Consider the following 16638-nt stretch of genomic DNA (forward strand, 5'->3'; position numbering starts at 1 on the left):
TGCTCGGCTTACACGTAATATATAAGTCACTTAGACAACCTAAAAATGTTATTGTTTGGCTTTTTTCAGTGTTTTGTTTGTTCGTGAGTAAATCGGTTTGGCTGAGATTAAAGTTATTAGATTAGATAAAACTTTATTAATCCCCCGGGTGGGTTCCTCCTTGGTTTTTACACAGCTGACTAAACGTCAAACAGAAAACTGATTAAACAGAAGTGTGAGAAGGTCGAGAGTTTACTCCAGTGTCCTGTTATATTTTAGATAGCAAGGAGCAGACGGCCGAGTTTATTAAACTCCACCGAGACAGCGGTGACGCTGATCAGAAGGCTAGACCGTCCAATTTCACGGCCGTTTACTTCCGGCCTACCCGACCTTCTGAGGACCCGGCCCACGTAGACCGCGAAGGCCGGGTCCTCAGGAGGATGCAGCCCATGAATTTGGACACGACCAATATATCTGCACCTGGTGGTTGTGTACATAAACGTTGCTTTCCCCTGAACTCTGCTCTGCGCCTGAGTCCTACTACACCGCATGACACATCTCTACTTGCTTTGCTGTGTGTGGAAGCTCCGGGTATCTGAGAGGAAGAGCTAGGGAAGATTTTTAGATTTTGCTTTGACAAATCAAATTCAGCTCATATTTCCTCCTGTTGGTGATGCTGCATGAATTTATGAATGCTTATATTTAGACCGAACATTGCTCACATGGGTCACTTAAGGTTTCCTTTGTGCTGGAGAGTACCTGTAAAATACCACAAGACCTCTGATCGCTCGTCTGAAAGCAGCAGCCGAAAAATGGGGACGATTCCTCTGCAAAGTGCCCGTTCCTGTCTTTCTTCTCAAAGTCACATGCCCACCCCAGTGTAAACAAAAATCTGTCACAGCAACACTCCTTGCGACCAAAGACTTTCCAAACTTTAGCTCGGGCAGAAATTCAATTTGTTTGAACGGGTTCAAACACAAGGTCTGTGCAAGGACTTGAAAATACGGTAATTATTTTACTTCAACTGGAGCTGATTAATCCACAAATTACTTTTCAGATTTGTTGTTCAGGTTGAAAAAAAAATGTAATAAACTGAGAGTTAATGGGGAAAAAATGTATTAGTATTAGATTTGCAATGATAGTACATTGCACAATTGCCTAATGTTGCTGATTAAATTATTTGTTCATTACACGGAAAAACATGAGCAATGGAGGCTCACTGATGCGTTTTGGTAATATTTAGGCACAACGGAGTGCAATCTTTGAGACGTGAAGACACAAAACTTGGCAGGAGGATGAAGTCATTCTTCTTCTGTTTGTTCACAGAAGTGCCCAGCATTATCACCAAGGGCACGTATGATATCCCTGCATCATTTTCTTTTGCAGTCTTATGACGATCAGCGTAACAGATGGTTGTATTTGTATTCTGTGATGGTTTCAAATGCCAAAATGTTTAAATTTTGCATTAGGCTTTGCACCTGCTCCTTAATAAATCTGAAAAATTCCTCTTTTGATGTTTACCGTTGCTTGTATCTGGTCCTTGTCAGCACAGACTGATAGCTATAGTAAATAAAGGAGATGGTGTGTGCAGACATAAACCAACATCCTGCCAGAAGGCCGAGAAAAAAACAAAAACAACAAAAAAAAGTGTCCAGGGAAACGCTTTCATCAAGTCCTGCTCATAAAAAACGATTTACAGCCATCTGGGGCATTTTGACCAAGGCTGAGGTGTGTCTGCGGGTGTCTGTGTGTAGTTGTGTTCACAGGTTATAGGTGTGATCATAACTCAGCCAGGGAGAGAAAAAGTGAGACGTGAGAAGCTGGTGAAAATACATCAGCGTGTATCGACGCATAAAGAGATTTTAATGTGGCGACCAGTGTGTGCTGTAAAAACATTTGATTTGGTAGCATGTTGTCAGTCTGCGAACACATCTGAACATAAACACACACAATGCTTAGTTGATGCTAGTAACAGATCTGTAAAACTGTTGTAAATAGTGAAGAAAGGTTTCCCCGTCTTTGATAATGGACATAAAATCTCCTGCCCCTTGTAAACACGAAGTGTGTTAAACCACATGTCCAGCATTGTGGCGAGAAGATTTATAAATGACATAAATGTCATTTTAACTATAATTGCTTTGATTTAAAATAAAAATTGTATTAAAACAGAACATTTAAAAATGCATAAATACAGATTAGCTGCTGCAAACTTGCACAGACTTTAACTGGGTGGAAGAAAATGAATCAGGAACAGTTGAATAATAATTCAAGTCCTTTTCATAGAAACTAAAACCTAAAAACCTCCCTTCTAAAAGTGAACGTTTTCTTATTTTCAACTTTTTGGGCGTTCTGCTGATTAGTTTCCTCTCGGAGAACAGTGTGTGCTGGTGCAGATCAGCTCGCCTATGGGGAGCGGCTGGCTAGAAGGCAAGAAGTCTAGAAGGCAGCTGATTTCTCTGATTAGCGCTCCTTCACGTAAAGGGCAGGGACACAGGAGTGAAATCACCAGCTGCGGTGTTTGCCTGTTAGCCCTCTAGCACACATCGTTGCTTATCCCTGTTCCCCCACTGCTCATTCAAATGAGCTTGAATACACCTAATCCGACCAGGATGTGCTCGCTTAACAGACACGTTTAAAACACAAACAGAAAGACATTTGCATCCATACTGCACACACACACACACACACATACACACACATACATACATTATATTGATGCCATATATATGGTATCAATATAAGGACAATGCACCAGCTTGCCACACTTACTGTCCACTTTGCTAGGTACACCTATTCAAGTGGCTAATAACACAAACAGTTTTCAGCCAATCATACAGGAGCATCTCAATGCTGATTTAAGTGACTTTGCATGGTTGTTGGTATCAGACGGGTGATGTCTTGCCTGCTTTGAGTCAGTAAGAAGGCAACAATAACTTAAATAACCCCTGGTTCCAACCAAAGTACACAGAAGAGCATCTTTGAATGTCAAACATTGAAGTAGATGGGCTACACCAGCAGAAGACCACATGGCTCCGTTCCTGTCGCAGGAAACTGAGGCAACAGTTCACTAACCTCACCAAAATTAGACAGTTTAAGATTAGTGTTACACCCCAGCCCAGGGAAAGCCGGCGTGCAACATAAGAAAAATTAAAAAAAGAGGAAAATGCCCCCACACTCCCTGCTCTCAAGGAAGACGAACCAAAAAGACCACTGCCACGGATTTCGCAACAGCCAGTCCGTTTATTAAGTCCCAAAAGGTAGCGGGCATCAGGGTGAGCATGGCCAAAGCAACAAACAAAAACTCTAGAAATGAAATGCAGCTGGCTCACCTACACAGAAAACCCCAAAAGAATATTACAGGTGTCTTTCCTGCCTCCCTAACCAAAAACAGGAAAAAAGGTTCCCAAAGAAAAATGTCTTCTCACCCCTACAGCTACCAAACTATTTACAACACGGCAAAAGCTTCCAGAGTACAAATTCACACGCAGCCACATGCACAGTTCGTTGGGAACAGGAAGTAGGCGGGGCGTGCCGGTTGAGAAGGGTCCTCATTTGTAGCCGGCCTCTCCCAGTCCTCCACCAACGGTCGGCCTCCACCTGGAACTCACATAGCAGCAATAACACAGGACACAAACTATGCCACCCTCTGGTGTGGCAGACAAAAAACACCGTACAAAAAATATCCATAACACTGAATCATAACATACCCCCCAAACCAAGAACAAACTTTTCGCCCTGAACGGAAAGTTTGATTCATGATCTAGACAGCACGTCAGCCATGACATTATCTAAGCCCTTCTTGTAACGGATTTCAATGTTAAAGTCTTGGAGGAGTAAAGATCAGCGCATGAGGCGTTGGTTGCTGTTTTGCATCCGAGATAAGAACACAAGGGGGTTGTAGTCAGAAAATACCATTGTTGGAAGAGGATTGGACCCAAGGTACACTTCGAAATGCTGCGAGGCGAGCAGCAAGGCTAAAGCCTCCTTTTCAATCGTGCTGTAATGTAGCTGATGTTTTATGAATTTTTTTGAAAAGAAACACACGGGATGGTCAAGGCCATGTTCATCCTCCTGCAGGAGCACTGCACCAGCCCCCAAAGCACTGGCTCTACCTCAAGCTTGAAGGGACGTGTAAAGTCCGGGGCGGCAAGTACAGGAGCACTGCAGAGGAGAGCCTTGGCAGCGTCAAAGGCAAACTGACGTGTCTCTGACCACACGAATCGTGACTTAGGACTGGCAAGACTGGTTAACGGGGCTACTACCTCAGAGAAGTTTTTGCAGAAACTGCGGTAATAACCGGCCATGCCTAAGAAACGATGCAGCTCACGACGCGTTTGAGGAGCTGGAAAGTCTAATTTTGCCTGCACTTTCGCGGCAACAGGGAGGACTCGACCCTATCCTACTTGCTTGCCTAGGTAGGTTTCCACAGCTTTTCCAAACTCACATTCAGCCAAGTTTAGTGTCAGAGAGGCATCACGCAGGCGGTCAAATATTTCGCTAAGGGTTTTGAGGTGTTCAGTCCAGGTGGATGAATAGGCCACTATATCATCCAAATACACTTCACAATTTCTGACTCCATGTAACACAGTGTTCATCAGTCGCTGGAATGTGGCTGGGGCATTTCTTAACCCGGGAAGGGTGATCATGGCTCAAGAGTTGGGCGTTCGCCTTGTAATCAGAAGGTTGCCGGTTCGAGCCCCGGCTTGGACAGTCTCGGTCGTTGTGTCCTTGGGCAAGACACTTCACCTGTTGCCTACTGGTGGTGGTCAGAGGGCCCGGTGGCGCCAGTGTCCGGCAGCCTCGCCTCTGTCAGTGCGCCCCAGGGTGGCTGTGGCTACAATGTAGCTTGCCATCACCAGTGTGTGAATGTGTGGATGTGTGTGTGACTGGATATGTAAAGCGCATTGGGGTCCTTAGGGACTAGTAAAGCGCTTTACAAATACAGGCCATTTTTAACCCGAATGGCATGACGGTATACTACCACAGTTTCTGCAAAAACTTCTCTGAGGTAGTAGCCCCGTTAACCAGTCTTGCCAGTTCTAAGTCACCATTCGTGTGGTCAGAGACACGTCAGTTCGCCTTTGAAAGTAGCGGGCATCATCATCAAAATACTACCTGGTCTCACGAGTCTCCTTTTCTGCTGTTACGTTCAGATGGTAAGGTCACGATTTGATGTGCACAACATAAAATGGCTTCATTATTCCTCATATGAGTGCTTCAGGCTGCTGGTGTAATAGTGTGGGGGATATTTCCTTGGCACATGCTGGGCCTCTTAGTACCAGCTGAGCAGCCTGTCTGAGTATTGTTGCTGACCATGTCCATCCCTTTATGACCACAGTGGATCTTCTAATGGCTGCTTCCAACAGGGTAACACGCCATGTGACAAAGCTCATTATCATCTCTGATTTCTTGAACATTGTCATGTTCAAGAAGATGTGCAGCTGACAAACCTGCAGCAACTGTGCAACATAATCTCTGAGGAATGTTTCCAGCACCTTGTTGAACCTGGCAAAATGTGGTCTGATGAGGGTATATACTGTGTGAATTAGAAAGAAGCACATATTCTGGTGATACACTGATGAATACATTCTATTCTATTCTATTTTGATTTTATTGATTAGCATTCAAATATCTCAATGAATACAGAACAAAGATCTACCACAAAGCAAGAAAGTATGAGACAAGGCTAATCAAAGGGTATTGGCTGAAGCATTTGCTTATTACGCCAACCCTTTTAACAAAAGATCTTTTTGCATACAGCTCCTGTACACAGGGCTCGAAGCAAAGAATAAAACAAAGCAAAGCAAAAACAAACAAACAAACAAACAAAAAACAAAAAAACTTTCCACCTTAGATAAGTAACTACATCAAAGCAAAACAGTCAAGAGTTTCAGTATTATTATTTTTGCTCTTTTCATTCTTGATTTATATATTTTACATTTAAGATTAAGTAAATTTAAGTAACCTGTAAAAAACGAAAAAGATACATAATCTAAAAGGACGGTCAGGTTGAGAAGGTGCACAGCAGGCAGGACAATCGGGTTAGAATAGCTGTCAGTTTTATAGGCAGCTTAAGAGCTGCAACATCCCGAGGGCATCAAGGACAATTCAGCTGCTAAGAAATGCTCTGGCAGGTTCAATATACTCGGTGACTTCCCTCTGATTCGTCCTCCACAAAAAGTCTGTTTTTCCTCCCACTGTTTAGCCTCTTTGTATCTTTTAACTGTCAGGCTGTGAAAGCAGCAAGTCTCACAACAAACGGTCAGTCGGAGTGGCAGAAGCTACTCCTTCTGTTGTCCTTTACCTTTATAAATATCAGCTTTACTTCCTTTCACACTCGCTCACATCACGTGGTGTTAAAGTGCAGTCGGGACACATATCCTTTGCAGTAAGCTTCTCATAACTGGCGCCGTATTGTTGCCTGTTACACTATTTTATAGATGAGCCTCAAATCGATCCGTGCTCTTAGTTGTGTGTTTACTTTTTCTCCGAGACACAAACAGTTAATTGGCGTATTTCTAATCAAATCAGAATTAGCCTACTCTCTATAACACACATATCCCTGACTGGAAATAATGGGTGTCTTAAGATATGCTAAATATCCTCACAATCAGTGCGAAACAATCACATATCAGCTCATATTGTGGAAGACGAAGAGCGAGGCTGAAATTATGCTTAGAATTGATTACATGTGATTAGCTGAAATTCCAGTGGAAGACTGTTGCTGCCGTTTGTTATGGACCACTGCCAAGACAATGTAAGATATGTTAAAACAAAGAGCATCAGCAAAAGAGGATATGCAACCTGCATTACCACAGTTGACACATAATGAATTTTATTCACCTCCCCCCGCCTTTTTTTTTTAGCGAACATGCAAATCAGCAAGCGAATTTGCATGTCACCTGCCCAAACAAACAGGAATTAGCAGAGACAATCAGAACACATGAGGAGTGAGAGATGAGACGTGAACAGCACCTCTCCCCAGGCTGATAAATAATACAGCACAGTGGCTTTTTAAATAGACTGCATTGCAGCTCAGACACGCACACACACACAGAGCAAAACAGACTTGATCACAGGTTGAAAGCCAGCTGAGCTCCTGACAGATATTTGTTCATTATGTTAAAACAGCGATGACACAGGAAGTCAGCCTCAAAACACGACGTTCGCTAACAGCAGGCTTTCTGATGGGAGACTGCGCTGCGTGATTCACGCCACGCTACTTGACAGACGTGGAAAAGTTTAATCACCGCTGTGTGATCATTTAAAGGGAAGGTACACCAGAAGAATCCTGCCATAAATGTTGCAACAGTACTGAAGGAAGTGGCGTCTTTGTGTCAGATTGACATCGTCAAATGTGATTCTCTTCATATATCTCAAGTAAAAATTAAATACGTTTTCATTATTTAAGCAATAACATCCTTCAGGTTATACAATTAGTTTGTAAGTAACTATGTAGAGGTTGAAGAAATGTTCGGCTGCACAACACAACAGTCCTAAATTACTTAGATAAATAGTTTATACCTCTCTTATATTGTTTTTTTAAATCATAGACAATGAAAAAGTTGGATCTAAGATTACCAGACAAGTTTTGAATGAAAGAATCGGCCGTTCAGAAGGAAATATTTTCAATGGCCATCAGTGATGACTTTCTGTCATCACTGATGGCCATCAGTGATGACAAAATTCACAAAATCCTACTCAACAGGCTGAAGGTTCTGGCTGGTATATCTGGCACCGCCTTAGACTGGTTTTCTTCCTACTTATCAGACAGGACCTTTTCTGTTAGGACTGATAGGTTCTCCTCCAACACTGCTGCCCTAACCTGCGGGGTTCCACAGGGTTCAGTTTTGGGTCCATTATTATTTTCTTTTTATATGCTTCCTTTAGCTGCATTATTCAGTCTTTTAGTGACCTGTCTTATCATTTCTATGCCGATGACATTCAGCTGTATATGTCCTTTAAGCCTCATCAGCTGGATAGGCTCTCCACCCTAGTCCAGGCTTTAACTCAAATCTCTGATTGGCTTTCTAACAATTACCTTGTTTTAAACATGAACAAGACAGAGACCATGATCATAGCTCCTCCTGATCTATATTCTAAAATCAGGTTCTTGCCACTTTCTGTTCTTCTCTGGGCTCTTCTTTGGGCCTTGACTCACACGTAAAATCTCTGTCTCGTTCCTGTTTCTTTCATTTAAGGAATATTTCTAAACTGCGACATATGGTCTCCTTAACTGAACTGGAAAAAATCGTCCATGCATTTGTGTCATCGCATTTAGATTATTGTAATTCCCTGTTTACCAGCTTGGATAAATCATCTCTTTCTCGCCTCCAGGCTATACAAAACGCAGCAGCTAGACTACTAACTCGCTCTAGCAAGCAAGCTAACATCACTCCTATTTTATGTTCTTTACATTGGCTCCCAATAGAGTTTAGAATTTGTTTTAAAATTATTGTTTTAACGTACAGAGCACTAAATGGCCCCAGATTATTTATCCAAGCTTCTCACAAAATACACTACTGCTCGCCGTCTCCGCTCACAGACTCAGAGTTTGTTGGTTGTAGGGGTGGGTTTTTATAATCGATTTATCGATTAAAATCGATTCTGGCTTGGATTACGTAAAATCGATTCATTAAAATCCTGAATCGATTTTTTAATATAAATTTATTTTGCCCAAAATGCCAGAATCTCTGGTGAAATCTCACAAAATTTCAACAACCACCAAACAGCTAAGACAGTAAATGAGAGCAGGTACACGGATTCTGCACAAAGACTTAAACACACAGCACAACCCGCGGATCAGAATCAGTTAGATGTCGCCTTTCTCACGGTTGGGGCTGAAAGCCGACAGCTCGCTGATTCTGATCTGTCTGCGGGTCAGCGCTTTGTGTTCACGCCCTTTATGTGCTGATTCCAAAGCTGTTAGTTTGATGTCTCTCCAAACAATATTGACCGAACCAGCAGCAAAAGAAGATCCAAACTACGCTTCCCATAAACATCGTCATGTATTCACTCTTACTTTTACTGTTTTGCTTCAACCACGATGCACAGCTCTCTCTCTCTCTGTACTGTTTTCTTCATTATTCGCTTGCTTGTTATGCACAAGTTTACAGCGCTGTCGGCCGCCGATTTTTTTTTTTTCGTTTTATATACTTCCGAAAAGAAAACCTAATTTCTGCCGTTCAATACTGAACAAATTTAAACTTTTTAAAATTATGCAAAATGCAAAACACTTAGCCATGTCTCTAATAAAACTGCTGTAACTTCAGAGGTAATGTTCATGTGTTGATTAATGGTTTTCTTTCGTTTTTGATGTACTGCAGAATATTTTTATAAAATCCAGGCCAGAAAAATCACCTTCATGTTTTTCTGTGTTTATCTTCAGCTACTTTGACACAAAGGCATCTGCTGTGATGCTCACACCTTTGATAAAGTCTTGCGTGTGTCAGCTTCCTTTTTATAGATACAAAAATGTAAATGTATTGATCTGAATTATAATATTTCTGACTGTCAAAATTTCCCAGATTCAAATCGAATTAAATCGAATCGTGGATCGAATCGATTCGGGACCTTGTGAATCGGAATTGAATCGATTCTAGAAATCAGTGACGATACCCAGCCCTAGTTGGTTGCTCCCAGAACACGTCTGAAGACGAAAGGGGGCGGAGCCTTTCAATCTGTGGCACCAAGGCTGTGGAACAGTCTACCTCTACAGCTACGTTTGGTTGACTCAGTTAAAAAAACAAAAACAGTTAAAAACTTTACTGTTTAAACAAGCTTTCTGTTGACCAATGCTTTTTACATTTTTATATTTTTACATTTAAACTCTATATTGTGTATATTGTGCATTTTCCTATTTATCGTACTGTTTATTTTAATCTCTGTGTGCAGCGCTTTGTGACTACCTGTCTATGAAAAGCGCTTAATAAATAAACTTTACTTACTTACTTACTTAACTCAAACCTGGCTTTCTTTGGTTTGGTCTCCACGACAGATTTCACACATTTTGATGTTCAGCCCCAGTTTGTATAGTATCTCTACATACTCTACTCTACTAGTGGACCCAACACTGCATGTACATTAAGACAGACAGTTCTAAGACGTTGAGTCAGCTTTGGTCATTTTTCTGATCCCTCATTTCTGACATTAAACTTCTGCTGAATGTCGACAACACGTTCTCACTCCCGAGGTGTAATATTTTATGCCAGGTGACAAATCATCAACATGTTACGCTTCCTCAAATTGCTTTGGAAAACACTATTTAACGTCATTAAAGTGCTGGTTAAGATTAAGGATAAGGTTAGAGTTAGGACTAGGGATGGGTATCGTTTAGGTTTTATCCGATACCGGTGCCAAACCGGTACTTTTGAAACGGTGCCGGTGCTTAAACGGTGCTAAACCGGTGCTTAAAGAATGGAGAACACAAAATTGGTCCAAAAATCTCTCATGTTCAGCTGGGTTTTTTTTGTAAAAAGATAACAATGTTAGCCTTTTCTGCAACTATGGGGCATATATGGTATCTATCTCTTGGCTGGAAGCAGTGCTTAATCAATGGAAAAAACACAAACTTTGTCCAAGAACCTCTCATGTTTAACTGTTTCCCACTTTTTCTTTGGTCATTTTAGCCTTTTTGTCCAGGGTGAAGGGAGTATCTGCCATCAAACAAGAAGACAGCAGCATGTAGCTATGATGATGTTTGCTAGTTCACCTTACGTGCATTAATGTAATAACGTGGTTAGCCTACTCAACGTAAATTACACACGAACAACATGAAGCTACTCATGCAGAGAAGAACGGCTACCGCTGCCATCATCATCCATCACCACCACACCCACAGTAGATGTGCTCGGTGTGAGGTATTGCAGCAAGCTATCAAATACGGCGCATTTTTTGGCTTAAAAATAAATAAAAACGCTATGCGTCGCCAGGTGTTTCATCAGATTTGAGGTGTTACCTCCTTTGACAGCATCACAGTATCAGCTTAAAGCACTTGTTGCAGCTGCTGAGTTTGCATCTTTTGCTGTGAAGTACAGCCAGACTTTTGACCGCTTCGCCTTGGGCATTTTTAATCTGTAGCTCTGCTCTAAAAGAACGTACGTACCTGGGCCCGCCTACTATCCTCAGAAACGTAAAATGATTGGCTAAAATCTAAAGCGTGTGACATCTCAGGAAAAAAAAAGCACCGAAATAAAGCACCAAAATGTGTGCTGCTTTTCGGTCTGGTTACTACCGTTTATGGTACCCATCCCTACTCGGGAGTGAGGCTAACATCTTCCACGGGATATGCGCCATTAGCGTGCGGCCTGCTGTAACCCTAATTTCCTTCAGGATTAATAAAGTATTCTGATTCTGATCCTCATTTAGAGCCAGCATGAGGTCAAAATTACACACATATATATCTTTGGTCTGTTCTGCTTATTTATTGTTATATTGTGGCAATGATGTATGCTCTGTCACAGTCTGGCAGAGGCAGACTGTGTGGATAGACTGTGTGGATAGACTGTGTGGATAGACTGTGTGGATAGACAAAAAGGACCCAAAACGCAGACTCCAAGGAACAGGGAACAAAACTTTAATGTTAACAAAAAGTGAGCCGTTTAATATGGCTGATAAAAAAGTACAAAAACAAAAGACAGAGGCACACAGGAAAGAATCCAACTAGAGCTAAACTGTGAAAATTAACTGCTGAACAAAACCTTGAACATGGAAAAATCCTAGAAACATGACACAGAACAACAGAAACACACAGACTAAACACACACAAGGGTGATTAGGGGAAGTGGAAACACACGGGGAAACAGCTGACACTAGTCTGACATAACGAGACAAAGGAAGCAAAGCTGACTACACTGACATAGGACACAGACCTTCAAAATAAAACAGGAAATATGACATAGACAAGACAATATAAACTTGACAACATAAGACACACAGCATGAAACAGGGAGAGGGAAACTTAAACACAGGGGTAGAAAGCACAGAGAGAAACTAATAAACAAATAAACTTAGCTACCCTAAAGAACTTAAACATAACAAACTCAAAACGCTAAGTCAACAGACCCAGGAACATGACATGCTCGTCATGTTTAGCCATGTAAACTAAAAGCTAAGTCTTCATAGGTTCATTTCTAATGGTATTTTTTATACTTGTTAACCTGGCTGGTGTCAGACAGAGGGGGTTTATTCATAGTCATCTCAGGTCGAACCACAGCTCTCGATCCAAGGATGTCTGCACAAGGTAGCCGTGGGTAATTTGTGTTTGTGGATGAAGTACGGTCAAAACCTGCCACAGCGTCATTACACTAGAGCAGGGGTCGGCAACCTTTCTGATGGCGAGTGCCATTTAAAATGTCCTCAGAGGTCAGTGTGCCATATGATTGCATTAGCAATAAATTTAATAACGCTCTATATGAACAGTTTCTAGAATTATATTTGTTCGCAGATGTTGGCAGCTGTCAGCGAATAGTTATCAGCTATTTTGAAATAAGACTTTTTATCCATAACAGCAAATGAACTGTACAACAGAAAATCCAAATGCTATCTATGGTCTCCTCACAACAATGATAAGAAAAATAAACTGCACAAATATGGCATGTTTGTTAATACAGGGACACACATGTTAATATGATCTCTGGTCTCCCACTCAGAGACACAGGTCTGCGAGTGTCCAGCATTCAGACCTGAGGACTCATGTGAGAGAAAATTTGCTCACACAGACATGTAGAGCCAAATACTGTCAATAAGGTCTCTGCAATGTTCTGAAGACAGTTAAACCTGTCAGGTAGTGATGTCCAGCAGGTGAACATGCAGCTCCATGAACACGCACAGCTGTGGGTTCCAGCTGCTTCGATGTCGCATTAACTGGCATTAACTCAGCCAGTTAACGCGAGACAAATCTAGCTGCTCATTAAAGATTTCTGGTTTGATCAGAAAATAAAACATTGGTCCAAACACCTGAAAGTCCCAAAAATGCATTGTGTCTCAAGTCTATCCGTGTATCTCTGTGGTGCTGATGCTGTGCTGAGCGGAAAGCTCCTGAAGCTTTTGAAGTGTCAGAATGTGGAAAGCTAACAACGTCCCTCTCACCGGTAAGTTATTTTTAGCCAATTACAAGTTGAATCTGGTAGTTGGGGTTGTTAGTTAAGATACCGTCATTAAGAAGCGGCACAACTAATGTGTCTATGCGAGCTAATTTGCAATGTGCACCGCTGGCCCGGCCATTTATTTTTTGATGCACCCTCTCAGATTAATTCACTGCATGTCGTGCCCAGGGCTGGACTGGGACAAAAAATCAGCCCGGGCATTTTGACTAGAGACCGGCCCCCCAGGTATTAAAGCCATAAAGCCTTTGAATGAAAACAAACGCTGTTGTGACAGTGATGTACAATCTTGTTGGTATTTGTATGATTTCTATACATGTTACATCAGATAAAAACTTTGGTTGTAAGATTCAGATAATTATTTTTTAAAAGCGAGACATTTTAAATGAGAATAAGAAAGAAAAGTATGTCTTTGTGCCCCCCTCTTCCTGTTAATGCCCTACCTGGCCCCCTGGCAAAACTTTCCTAGACCCGCCCCTGCACAGTTACCAGCTGTCAGCTGCTTAGAAAAGGATGCTGGTGTTATTTGTCTCTCAGAAACAGTTCATAACTTCCCTTCAACTCATTCATGTCACCTAAAAGGTGAACCTGTTTCTCCATCACCTGTTCAGCTCTGATGATTCAGTAAGGACATCTCCTGGTTTCATCTGCATGTTTCCCTCTCACCAGATAACCAAACCAACATCATGACCAGCAGCTTTTACAGCTGTGGCTCCAGCAAACATCAGCTGATACTAGAAATTAATATTAAATAAATTCTAACAACAGCTGATCAAGCTTAAACGTGCTGCTGTTGTTTAGCGCGACATCCACTGGTTTCCTGTTTCTGGCGTAAAGTGGACGATAAATAAACAAGAGAGAAAAGCCAATCAGCTGATCATTGATCAGTTTCATGATTAAAGTAGCAGCAGGAGAGGGAGAGAATGAGAGAAGAAGAGGCAGCTGTGCAGCAAAGACAAAGAATAACTCCACCTTTGTGTCTTTTTCATTCTAGCTGAAGTCCGGGACAAACTGCGTCCCTTCTCAGCTCAACACGAAACACGTAATAATTTCTCTAAATTCCGTCTTTTTACGGGACGGTTGGCAACTCTACTAACTAACCTTATGAATAAAATAAAGTTCACTATCGGTAACATCATAGCACCCACCCAGCTGTATAGAAACTCCGTCATGCTAGCTAGCACGCAGTACGGAAAAAGTCAGCACAATGAAAATAAGTCATCGGGCCACCGAGCAAATGCCCGGTATGCCCGGTGGCCAGTCCAGCTATGGTTGTGCCATCAGTTGCCCAGGGTTGCCGACCCCTGCACTAGAGTATGTGGACCAAAGAATGAATACCTTTCCCACAGGAAGACAACAGAATAAAATGAACCATGATGTCAACAGACAAGTTCAACCCAAACAAAGTAAATCGCAGTTCCTGGCAAATAGCAAAGAAAACATAGTCAGCAATCCAGTGGCTCACACTTCTGTTGGCTTCTTGGCATGTGTTTAACCAACATGCAATATCAGCTGCTTCTTTGTTTCCTGCCAGAAAAAAGCTTCACCATCACATATGACACTTTCTTCCAGGGTGTCAGGTAGTGGCGCCATGTGAGAAGCTGTTGGCTTGAAGAAAATATGCACGAGCTGTCCTTTCGTGTCAGTGCCTTCGCACCCTGCCCTCGACAATATTTGAATGCCAAGAACATGATGCATGTGTTGTTTGGAAGCTTTATGTTTTCCACTTTGTTTTCCTTTGTTTTCAGTCGCTGATTGGTTTTCTTTTAATCCGCTTCGATCTCGCTGATTAGATGTTTTTCACTTAAACGTAAGAACAGTCTACTGTTCGGGTTGTAATACCGTTGCACAATGCTGATGCTTCAGGGTACAGTACATATACAGTAATTATGATCCACAGTGCTCATACAGTGGGCGATAAGTTGGTAGTGATCCTTTCCTAGGTGCTGTCACAAAGCAGCGTCACAGCCAAAGGACACCTTGTGTAACCTGGAAATGAGAACAGGCTGGATTCACCGCTTTTGTAAAGAAGCTATTCTGTCAAATGCAGAACTAATGGCTGTATGGATCTGAAGTTACGGCAGCCATGCTTGTGCCTAAACTAGAGTTTTGGCTCTGACTACTGATGAGCACCATACTCATCAAGAAACCTTTAATTCAAAATGGAGATCAAATACTCCCTTACATGCTCATTAGTTGTATTGCTGAATGCCACTTTACAACCATGCTGACCTAGATAAAGCCTTGGAGAAATAGTGGCCTGCACCTTCAGACTGAAACCATGTTTCACTTTTAATTAGAGGGGAGAACTTTATCTCCCTCTCAGCCCTTCTCTCCCTCGCTCTGTTCCCCTCAGCCACCTGGCCGAGGCAGCAGCAGAATGTAAATTGGGTTCTGGGCTTTAATTGGACACTGTACATGCTGGGAAGGACCTACACACACACACACACACACACAGACCTGCTGTCTTACAGTGAAAGGTTGAGCTGAAGGATATTGACAGAATAGGCCTGGAAGTGCGGCTCTGCCAAGCTAAGTGAGTTGGTGCTGATGCTTCAGTGTAAGCTGAGTTCTTCCAGAAACAGTGCCGTGCCTGGAGATTCTCAAAGAACGGTCAAACTGCATAAAAAAATAAAGTAGTTTCAGTTGATCTTCTGTAAGTAGAAATAGAAAAAAAACAACAACTTTGATTTCCTGGTGTGCTAGTTGGAATGATGGCTATTGGTTGGATCTGTTCATCATTCATTCATTGTCAGCTGTCTTGTATTTCAAACTTTCATGTACCTGCATGTCTTTGAACTGTGGAAAGAAGCTGAAGTACCAGGAAAAAACTCACAAAGACTTGGGGAAACTCTTTGGCACTATATAAGTAAAACTGAATTTAAGTGTTGTGGAAAAAAATAAAAATAAAAATCTCGCCCCGTCCTCGTTTTTGTCACACCAACCCTCCCAGCTTCACTGCATCTATAAATCTTCTCTGTGGTCTTTTACTCCTGCCTGGCAGCTACATCTTCACCTTTGCTGCTTCCAAACACGACTTCCCTCCCTCTTCTTCCTTTGTCTTTGGTCAAGAGCAGCATAGTTTCAACTGGCGCCATAGTTAACCCGGCCCTAAACCAATTCGTTATGGAAATGTCATTCTTGATGTTCTGCATGTTTCCATGGGAAGCGATTTTAAGCTGGATGCTCTTCCTGATGTAGTCAAAGGAGCTTGCAAAGAAAAGCGTCTGGACTTCTTTAAGTTACTTGAAGACGTTTCACCTCTCATCCGAGAAGCTTCTTCAGTTCTAAGGTCAAATGGTGGGGAGTCCCAGATATAAACCTGGTGGGAGTTTCCCCCCACAGAGGGACAAAAGGACCCCCTGATGATCCTCTAATCGCATGAGCCAAAGTGTGAAACTGGGTGAGGGTCCCAATCAGCCAGAGTTTCGGGTGAGTTCATTGTGAAACCTGGCCCCACCTTATCATGCGAATTCCTGAGGTCAGATGTCCCAGGATGTGAGTGGGTGTTAAGGCGTCTGGGAAGGGATCTCAAAACTGGATTATAGATGGCAGA

Source organism: Neolamprologus brichardi, chromosome 16 (genome assembly GCF_056152115.1).
Source record: "Neolamprologus brichardi isolate AB-2024 chromosome 16, ASM5615211v1, whole genome shotgun sequence".
Lineage (NCBI taxonomy): Eukaryota > Metazoa > Chordata > Actinopteri > Cichliformes > Cichlidae > Neolamprologus > Neolamprologus brichardi.